Source organism: Alosa alosa, unplaced genomic scaffold, assembly GCF_017589495.1.
Source record: "Alosa alosa isolate M-15738 ecotype Scorff River unplaced genomic scaffold, AALO_Geno_1.1 AALO_1.0_unplaced_532, whole genome shotgun sequence".
Lineage (NCBI taxonomy): Eukaryota > Metazoa > Chordata > Actinopteri > Clupeiformes > Clupeidae > Alosa > Alosa alosa.
Genome location: NW_025962689.1, coordinates 157 through 10,108, shown reverse-complemented (window position 1 = coordinate 10,108; position 9,952 = coordinate 157). Strand labels below are relative to the sequence as shown.

Below are 9,952 nucleotides of genomic sequence, written 5' to 3'. Positions count from 1 at the left end.
CACTAATCCCAACACAGTGAGCTGCCTGCTACAACAGCGGCGCTCGGGGAGCAGTGAGGGGTTAGGTGCCTTGCTCAAGGACACTTCAGCCGCTTCCTACTGGTCGGGGGTTCAAACAGGCAACCCTCCGGTTACAAGTCCGAAACACTAACCAGTAGGCCACAGCTGCCCCTGGCGCTTTGCATGGAAGCGCTATGTAGAACTGGAGAGAAGAAGGAAATTACAGCCCAATTCCAGCCCTGGGCATTTGCTCTCCCTGTGTGGGAAATGTGCTCTTCTTGCCTGGCCAGAGCTGCAGAAGTGTGGGGTTTGGCTGGTGGAGATGGGGAAGGGTGGGGTTTGGAGATGGGGAAGGGTGGGGTTTGGAGATGGGGAAGGGTGGGGTTTAGCTGGTGGAGATGGGAAGATTCCCAGAGCTCACCGCAAAATGTGATATCTTACCAAGTGTTCTCTTATATAATCTTATATTAAGATAAGAAATCTAGTAAGTATTGTTTTTAATTAAAAGATACATTCTTTGAGCTTTCTTGTAATATTATTTGACATAAAATAAGTCAAAACCTTCTTAAATTAAGACATAAAAAACAAGTACATTTATCTGCCAATGGGTTAATAAAATGAACCTTAATTTAAGATGAGATTTAAGATACATTTTCTTAATCCATTGGCAGATAAGGTTATTCATCCGGCCACTGACCTGCTTCCTGTGTTGGTTTGGCTGCAGCTGAATCCCCAGCACCTGCAGAGGGTTAGAGGAGCTGCTTCAGTTTGGGGTGTTTAACGCATTCCAGGCTGGGGCTAATAAGGGAACATTCCATTGACCCCCATTCATTTTGGAGTTAGCATTCCATTGACCCCCATTCATCTGGAGTTAGCATTCCATTGACCCCCATTCATTTTGGTGTCACTTTAACAGTGAATAACTTTACATCTGAAGCGTTTAAGCCTTCATATAGACCATTTATATTTCCAAAGAATTACAACATTGTGTGACTGGCTACATAACCTCATATATCACTTTACTGCTCTGTAATAAACTTTTTTGAAATCAATGATGTCATGAGCATGCGACTTCCAGTCACACATCAGAGAAGTAACCATATTCTCTTGATAACAAACTTGAAGGCAGTGTTAGGGAAAGTCCACAGGTAAGCTATTTTTAGGAAAGCATGGAGGAAAAACACAATGAAGTGATGTTTTGTTGGGTTGGCACTATGTTGGAACAAATCGTTAGTTTTCAAAACTGAAATCACTGTGTTTCAGTCCGTTTCCCTCAAATGTTTGAGAATGAAAAGGCTTCCCCTGGCAATGGGGTTCACATGCAGTAAGACAAGGCTGGCTTGGGGTAAGGACATGTTTGGCTGCATGCCCATAAGGCCAGCCAGTCAAAGGTCAGGCTGTGGGTTCAAAGTCGAGACAGGACCCATCGTCAAAATTTGGCTGTGTCCATTTCCTTTACTGTCTATGGGACATTCAGTCTCCACGGTAACACACACATTTTGTAGTTATGGAAACATATGTAATACACATTCTTTAGGAACACATAAAACACACACTCTTCAGGGTTAAAGCATATTTGTAGTTATATAGGTGTAGTTACGTGTAGTTTATCTGGAAACCATCCAGGTCCAAAAATAAACTGGGACTCATAATGCATCCAAATAGCACTGAATTATCCTTTCCAAAGCTAGCACTGAAACAGTGATTTCCATGGTAGTCTAGCTAAGAAAACATAAAACCAGGACATCAGCAGATTCCCTGATTGATCCCCTTGTTGGATATGGATGATTACTTACCATGATAATGGTGTTGGATGTGGATGCCTCCCTCAACTGTACTGTGTGACACAATTGGAGCCAAGACATGACTTCCTCCCTCAGCTGAGATGCTGACCTTCACAGCTTCAGGAGAGACATCCTCCCCTAAAGCCCCACCAGGGAGAAGCCATAAACACATGCACATCTTGGCAGAGGTGTACAACATTTGTTCCAACGATTCACAAAGTCATCAGATTCTAATAAGCAGAACTCCTCAGCCAGGTAGATTGGCTGTAGTGAAGTAAAATCTGCACAGGTAGAACAAATACATGGCAGGACTTTTATTTTTAAGCAGCCATATTTTACATGTATTAATTTAGCAGACATTTTATATGTCAATTATATTAGAGGGCCATTGTCCCCAGAGCAACTCAGGGTTAAAGGAGAAATCCTTTAGCAAGGAAATAGATCTATGATTCTTGTAGATCTACGATTCTTGTAGATCTATGATTCTCGAGGTCACTGAGTACTGTTGGTACAAAATAAAAAACAGAAAACAATCAGTTTTACCTAGCTCGAGTTGCTAGGGCTAGCAGCTAACGCTGCCAGGCAGCTACAACTCTACACTCTGGGGGCATGTCCATACATGCCCACAGAGTGTAGCACTGTAATTGCCTGACCTCAAGAATCATAGATCTATGTGCAAACCCGCTGAATTTGTCCTTTAAGCGTAGCCTGGGAATACCCATACGAACCTTTTGCAAATTTGGGATTTGCCCTACAGGTCCATCTGACCAAGAGGCTATTGAAGCCCATTTCCAATGTCCCTAAAACCTAGGCACGAAAATAGTCGCTAATCCGCCATGGACGCGTATTTCTTTGGAATCGAGTAAACTCCTGCATTTAAAATATTTGTTTAATGCACCAATTTAAGTTTAATTTCACTGCTAGTTACATCTCTGTTGGAATTCCAGACCCAGTCTCAATTCTAATTGAGAAGGTCTGCGTACTATCCAGGCAAGGTTAAGTGTCTTGCTCAAGGGCACAATGGTGGTAGCCAGGAATTGAACCCACAACTTGTCAGACTACTGCATGCTAGCCCAGCTACTTTGCCACTTTGCTACCACCGTCCCACAACTTTACACAGTGAACCATAAAACTGTTCCTGGTTATCTCTGCCCTAATGATGCCAGAGAGGCCTTTGGTTCGTCTGGGTCTCACCTGCTTCCTCCTGTGTGGCCATATCCTGCACACTGTCACCACAACAGCAGATGGTAGAGCGTCTACTCCACCGTTTGGTTCCTCAGAGGATGGTAGAGCATCTAATCCATCATTTGGTTCCTCAGAGGATGGTAGAGCGTGTCCAGGGGTAAGGGGTGTCTACCCATCGCTTGGTGAGGATACCAAAAATAACATTGAGGGGTAATGGGTAAACCTAAGGTCATCAATAACATTGAGGCTAAACCTAACCCTACAGTAGCTGTCAGGTAGCTTAACTTACAGTACATACCACACATTGCTTGGAGCACTGTCATTTACTAACAGCCTGATGTAGTTTAGCATGGCTAACACCAGGTCTGGACACATAGAGTACACATTAGTACATCACCTGCCCTACAAATGTATTGTTTCAAAAGCATCTGCCAAATCCCATAACCATAACCACATTGAAGTATATTTTACTGCCCCCAAACCTAGCCCAAGTCTAGCTCACTGCCCCCAAGCCTAGCCCATGCCTAGCTCACTGCCCCCATGCCTAGCTCACTGCCTCCAAGCCTAGCCCAAGTCTAGCTTACTGTACGGAATATTGCACCACCGACAGACCAGCAGGACGTTCCGCTGCATACGGAATATTGCACCACCAGGTGGGGGATGCAGCTTTACGCTGCATACGGGCCCCCTCCCATCAGGCAGGATGTTCAGCTTTGTACAATATGCACACCACCGGGGTGGGGGTCCCATCAGGCAGAATGTTTAGACTGGACACTGTGGATTGAATACTGCACCACCTGTGGATTGGGGCATTGCCTCTGTGAGATGCTGAGAATCTGATTGGACACTGTGCGAATCTGATTGGACACTGGGAGAATCTGATTGGACACTGGGGTGAATCTGATTGGACAGTCTGGGTGAATCTGATAACTCTAGTCTCTGTAGTCAAATTCTTCCAGTGTTGTGTATATTTGGCTGAACGTAAGGTATCCGAAATTTGCCACATTTGCCCTGAAGAAGGCCACAGAGTCTGAAACATGTTGGCAGGTTTTTTAATGGATAGCCAAGTTTAAAATAAAGCTTTTAAATTTATATTCCTTGTGAGTGCCTCAGAATTACTGTTTATTTCAGAAACATTTTGGATCTCCAAGCTGAAGAGCACCAGAGGCATTTACATCACTCAACACCCAAGCAGCACTCCTAGTAACTCGTTTGTGAACATAAGGTATGTTTGTATTGTAAGATTCAGCCAGATTGGTTTAGCACTGCAAGATTGAATGGGCCCACTGATTTGACGCTACCAGAACACAAAGCCAGGCAATTTTCTTCCTACAGCTACAGGTCTTGTTATATCCTCTCTGTACACTTGCAAAGTTTGCAATACTTCCGTTTGTCTGTATAGGGACCACACTTCCACAGAAGTGTAATTATATTTTGAGCACTATGTAAGCATTTGTTTGCAAAACTTGTAATTATTCCAAAATTGTCTGTAATTTCAAGACAACTATGGTTTTAAAAGCTAACAAGTTAGCTATTAACTAAAAGTTAGCTAAGGTTAACTAACAAGGTTAGCTACAGTTAACTAACAAGTTAAGCGTTAGCTAAGGTTAACTAAAACGCTTAGCTAAGGTTAACTAACAAGTTAGCTCACAGTTAACTAACTGACTTCAGAGTCAAAACTGAAATATAGTTTACTTGATTTTGACCATGTTTACTTTTCCACCTCAACATTAAACACTCATTTTAGGCAAGTGTAATCTCAACACAAGATAAAAGTGATCTCATCAAAAGACAAAAACTGAGTTATCCTTACTAAACATGTAGTAAGTAAGTAAGAATAGCTGTTATATTTTTACAGTGGGACCAATGGGCTTCCATTCAGTTTTAGGGCTGAATTCCAGCACAAGATCTGAGAGTGTTAAGCTCTGTGGGTAACAGCAGATGGGTTAACTACATGGGTACTACCACAGCAGAGCTGGGTTAACTGCATGGGTACTACCACAGCAAACTGGGTTAACTTACCTGCATGGGTATTACTGTACGTACACACCACCACCGACTTGAGCTTCCAAAGAAGCTCTGGTCGCCCTGTCGAGGACGCTTGTCAAAAAAGTCCAGGGAAGCTTTGGATGCTTTAGACGCTCTGACGTGGCCTGAATCTTTGGAAGCTCAAGTTGGCGGCGGTGTGTACGCACAGTTAACTGCATGGAAGCTCGACTCATATTCATTCACGTGTATTGAAGGCTTTGAGCTCTTGTTCTTGTAATACCATGAAAGAGAACATAACATACCTGTTCTAGCAGCTCGGTCCTCTGCTCTCCTGGTCAGTCAGGTGTGGTGATCGGTCCTCTGCTCTCCTGGTCAGTCAGGTGTGGTGATGGCAGGGTGTACCTGTCGAAGGTGTGGTGAGGCTTTCAATGACTTTATGGTGTTGTACTTTGCCCTCATCCACAGAAACACACATAGTACTCAGACACACACACACTAAGACCCCTCCCCCAACGCGCACACACACACACACACACACACACACACACACACACACACATCTGTTAGGACCATTCTCACTGTAGGGAATGTTTGCAGTTCTTAGAATCTACTCCTAGAAACTACCTCTTTTTTGCAAAATCACAATCTCTGAATTTGAAGCACTAAACATAAAACAAATAAATAAAACACACACACACACATGGACATAGAGAGATAGAAAACAAAGACAAACAAAACAGTAAACAGTAGAAAGTATGGGGAATCGTGTAATTTTAGGAACAGTTCATATAGATTTTTGCAACTGGTGATTTTATACTTGCTAGGACCCCATTGAATACAAAACAACCTGTTTCCAATTGTCAGTGCCAAAATTCAAGATGGCAGACAAAATATCTTGGAAAAATAATATAAAGGCTTAAAGTGGTCAATTTTTTAAAAAATATACATAATAAAAGGTAGACAAAGAGATAAGACTATTTACAAAAGATGTATTGCATCATTTACAAGAAATTTAGAGAAAAAGAGAAAAAAAAAAAAAATTGTTTTAAAATCTGCATCTTGTTTCATTATTGAAGAGTTCAACAAAACATTGTCATTGTCATCAAATATTTATCCTCACCACTGTCACTGTCTTTTTTAATATTGGTTTTGCATCTCAGAGCCTTCACCCTGCAAAGTTGTGTGAATGGTCAGTTGTTACTCTTGCAAGAACACTATCTACTGCATTGGCTGGCAAGACAACAGCACTTCACAAGCCCACAACAGCCTCTGGTGCTGGTGGAAGTTTTGACAAAAACAGGAGCCATTGCCCATCAACAATTTGCCTCCATCCCAGTAATAGTGAGTCAAAGATCTTTGCAGCAGGCACTGTATCTTGTGCCCAAACATTTGCTTGCCTGTGTGCTCTCAGAATTTCAATTTCAACTTAATTTCCTTATAGAGGAGCCTCAAAACATTACCCCATGTCTCATGGCGCTTTTACAAGAGTGTTAAACATTCAGACAGAGCCCATTAGTAACAGGGGCTTATGAAAAACTCCAAAATTGGAGAAACATATACTGTAGGGGATGAAACCTCAAAGCACTCAGATCCACTACTCAAGGCCTGGACCCATCTGCCTGTGGTCAGTTACAGGACAGTAAGGTCTATACAGAGAATAACATGGTATTTAAGAGCCACCTGAGGTATAACTATTGGTATGTTACAAAAGTGGTTAGATGGTTTACACACATAACCAGTTATGATAATTCATGAATCCTATTTAGTGTTAAAGTTCAAATAGTCCAGTGTAGGGGATGAATTGTCCATAGGGATTAGGAGTTCTCATCGGGCAAGTAATGGGTCTCAGGCTACTTGTGGGCAGGAAACCCATAAATGGGACAGCAATAGGCGATGGTAGGGCAATCATAAGGGATGGGATTTCCCTAGTTCCCGAAGTTCCACCGAAGGGCTTTAGCTGTTTGAAAACCATGTTTCTGAGGAGCTGACACAAAAATTTCTCACATCCAGCTAACACGCCTGGAGATGGATGAGGACCTACTACAAACCTACAAATTGTTAATGACATCATCATGACTTGATTGACTTGGAAACAGAAACCTTTCCTTTCCCACCGGGATAAACAGTAAATGGCGGGACAAACGGTTGTCCATCATTTTCCTGATAGGATAGGATACAATAGAATACCCGATAGGTCCACCGACTCTATGCACGATGTAGTTGGCCGGACCGAAGTTTGTTTTTTTCCACCTCACAAAATAACGGAGGTTGCTGACTACCCTGGCTGGAAATTACATTTGCTGCCGCTAGGTACGTCAAGATCTCGAGATGTATCTTTTAGATGTCGACTCTCCAGTGCCCATGATAATGAGACTGTCTTTGTTGATGTCTGGTACCCTGTGAAGACAAGACGGGTAGATATGTGGGGTTTTGCCCAAATTATTTACTGCTACTGCCACCCGTTATTATGTGTGATCTGTGACTGGCAGTTTACATAGTTCAACAGCTTTATGAGCAAGGTAGAGGACGAGGTTGGCTTTGGTTTCCTTTGATCCCAGGAAAGTTTTAAAGTCTTTGATTGGTATAGTCTTGTATTTTGTATCCCTTTTATCATGTGCTTTTCCCATTGTATGGACCTGTCTCTGTCCTGTCTTTCCTGGAGTTTGTGATGGTATAGTTGTTAAATAATAAGTAGCCTATATGTCATTGTAGCCTTCGTGCCTTACTTTCAACATTTTCAAAGAAGCATTCTGCCAGATCTTAGGCAACAGTTTATGTCACTGTTCCTGACAACCATCTCCTGCGGCAGCCATGCCATCCTATCAAGATGCCATCCAATGTGTGTGTTAATTGCACTGAGCTACTCTCTATAGATTGTTCAGATGATGCTGTTTCTGAAACCAGTCACAATTCATGTGGATGAAGACTTAGCTGTAGTGGGAAGCATTAGGCTTGCATATAATCAACAAATTCATATGTTCCCCACAATTTCCTGCAAAGTCCCAGCACAGAATTATTGAAGACAAAAGAGCTCATTGTGGACTTCAGGAAGCCTAAAGCTAAAGAACACACCCATTCTCATCAATGGGACTGAAGTGGAGTGTATCACCAGCTTCAGATTTCCTGAGTGTCTAGATTTCTGGGTGTCCACATCTCTTGGTCCTCTCTTTGACCCTCAACACCTCCACCCCTGATCAAGAAGGCTTACCAGCATCTCTATCTGGAGGGCTAAAGAAGGTCCACCACTTGCTCCCTCAGATCCTAGTGAACTTCTACCCCTGCACCATCAAGCGTATCCTTACCAACTGTGTCACAGTTTGGTATGGCAACTGCTCTGCCAACGACCGAAAAGCACTGCAAAGGGTGGTGAAAACTGCCCAACGCCTCACCAGTTCCTCACTCCCCTCTATTGAGGCCATCCAGGGCAAGTGATGCTTGCATAAGGCGCACAGCAGGTTCAGAGGAAGCTTTCCTGCAGCTGAACTCTAGCTCTGCATCCCGGTGACAACCAACCTACTGACGTGTTGCCAGAACACCAACCGTATGGACCCCAGAGCGATAGCACAAAATCAATACGTCTTACAAGGCGAAAACGCACAAAGGCTAGGGATTCAGCGTAGCTATCAAGGTAATCTCTCTGATCTAGAAAATATGATTAGACAAATTAGGAAAGAAACTGACCAGAATTGAATCGTAATGTTAAACCAATGACCTTGCAACCTACTCTTTTGAATTAAGTTCACCTTGGAAAAGCCGTGGAAGTGAATGGATGTGTCCGAAGCAGATGTTGAACAATGTGCAGGATTACTAAACCAGATCACCCTGACCTCAGAAATAGTTGATGATTATTGAATGTGAATAAAAGAATGGAAAATGAACCATAACTGCAAACAATGACCCTTCATAAAAAATAATAAAGTCACGATGAATGAAATGTATCATTACAAGTATTTTTAGTAGCCTGACCCTTGTAAAGTCTGAGAATTATGCATGTAAAGAATTGTATGTCTCAAACTGTGAAATGGGTAAAGTGCAGCAAACTGGTTTAAATGAATGTATTAGTGCATTGTGTGAAGAGTTAATGCCATAAGTGTTTGTAACCTGTAAAGAATGTAACTTGAATCTCTCTTATTGTTTCAGCAAAAGTGTATGTTGCTAAATGTAATGTGTCACATGGTTATAATTGCCATTGAATGTAAACTGTTTGTGTAACCTCTGGAAACTATCTGTAAACCTGAATGCTGACATCATCTCCAATGTAACCGAATATGTTGTCGTGTCATCTTAAATTGTTGGTTAAGATCAGGGACTTCTAGAATGTATTAGCTATCGTGAGAATTTTCCCAGCTAGCATGAGAATATTCCCAGCCATTGTGGGAACTTCTAGAAGGTTCTAAACTGTCGTGGAAAATAGGATTGATTTGTCTCAGGAATGTGTGGGGAGGTTAAGTCCACCTAGTATAAATAGAGATTGACAAATGTCGGGGCTGCTTCTTCTTTTTCCTTCCTTCAACTTCGTTGGGTTTTGCTTTATGATGTCGCGGTTATTTTAAATTAGATCCTCGAAATTAGTTGAGAAGCAAAGTGTTGGACGTCGTGCCAGGCTGTCGCGGACCCGAAACTCCGTGGAACCTGTTGCAGATATCAGACCTGCTACTCCGACAGAGAGTGACTGCAGAAGACAATCAGCTGACTTCTTCCCTTTTTGAGGACTTACTTTTTTCCTTATTCTCTTTTTCTCCATCTGTGGATTACTATTGTATTCTCTTCTCCATCTGTGGATTACTATTTTTATTGTATTCTCTTTTGTGGATTTACTCTTTTACATCTCAAGTACATCTCTATAACATTGTAACCTGCAAGTGGATATTACGCCGCATTTTGTAACATCACCAAAGTGATGAAAAGTAAAGAACTCATTTAACCTTGGCATCCAATTCTTCAAGCAGTATTTTTGTCTTTTCTTGGTTTTCTGAATTCCAGCAGGAGGGTAA

General features: G+C 42.2%; 1 long non-coding RNA gene across 1 annotated transcript; it reads right to left on the bottom strand.

The window, feature by feature from the left end:
• Window positions 1-241: 241 nt before the first annotated feature.
• Window positions 242-1,933, bottom strand: LOC125290461. The gene is made up of 3 exons (XR_007192808.1): window positions 1,797-1,933; window positions 698-739; window positions 242-313 (listed from the first exon to the last, which is right to left on the bottom strand). It is a non-coding gene; the product is annotated as an uncharacterized LOC125290461 (long non-coding RNA).
• Window positions 1,934-9,952: the final 8,019 nt, after the last annotated feature.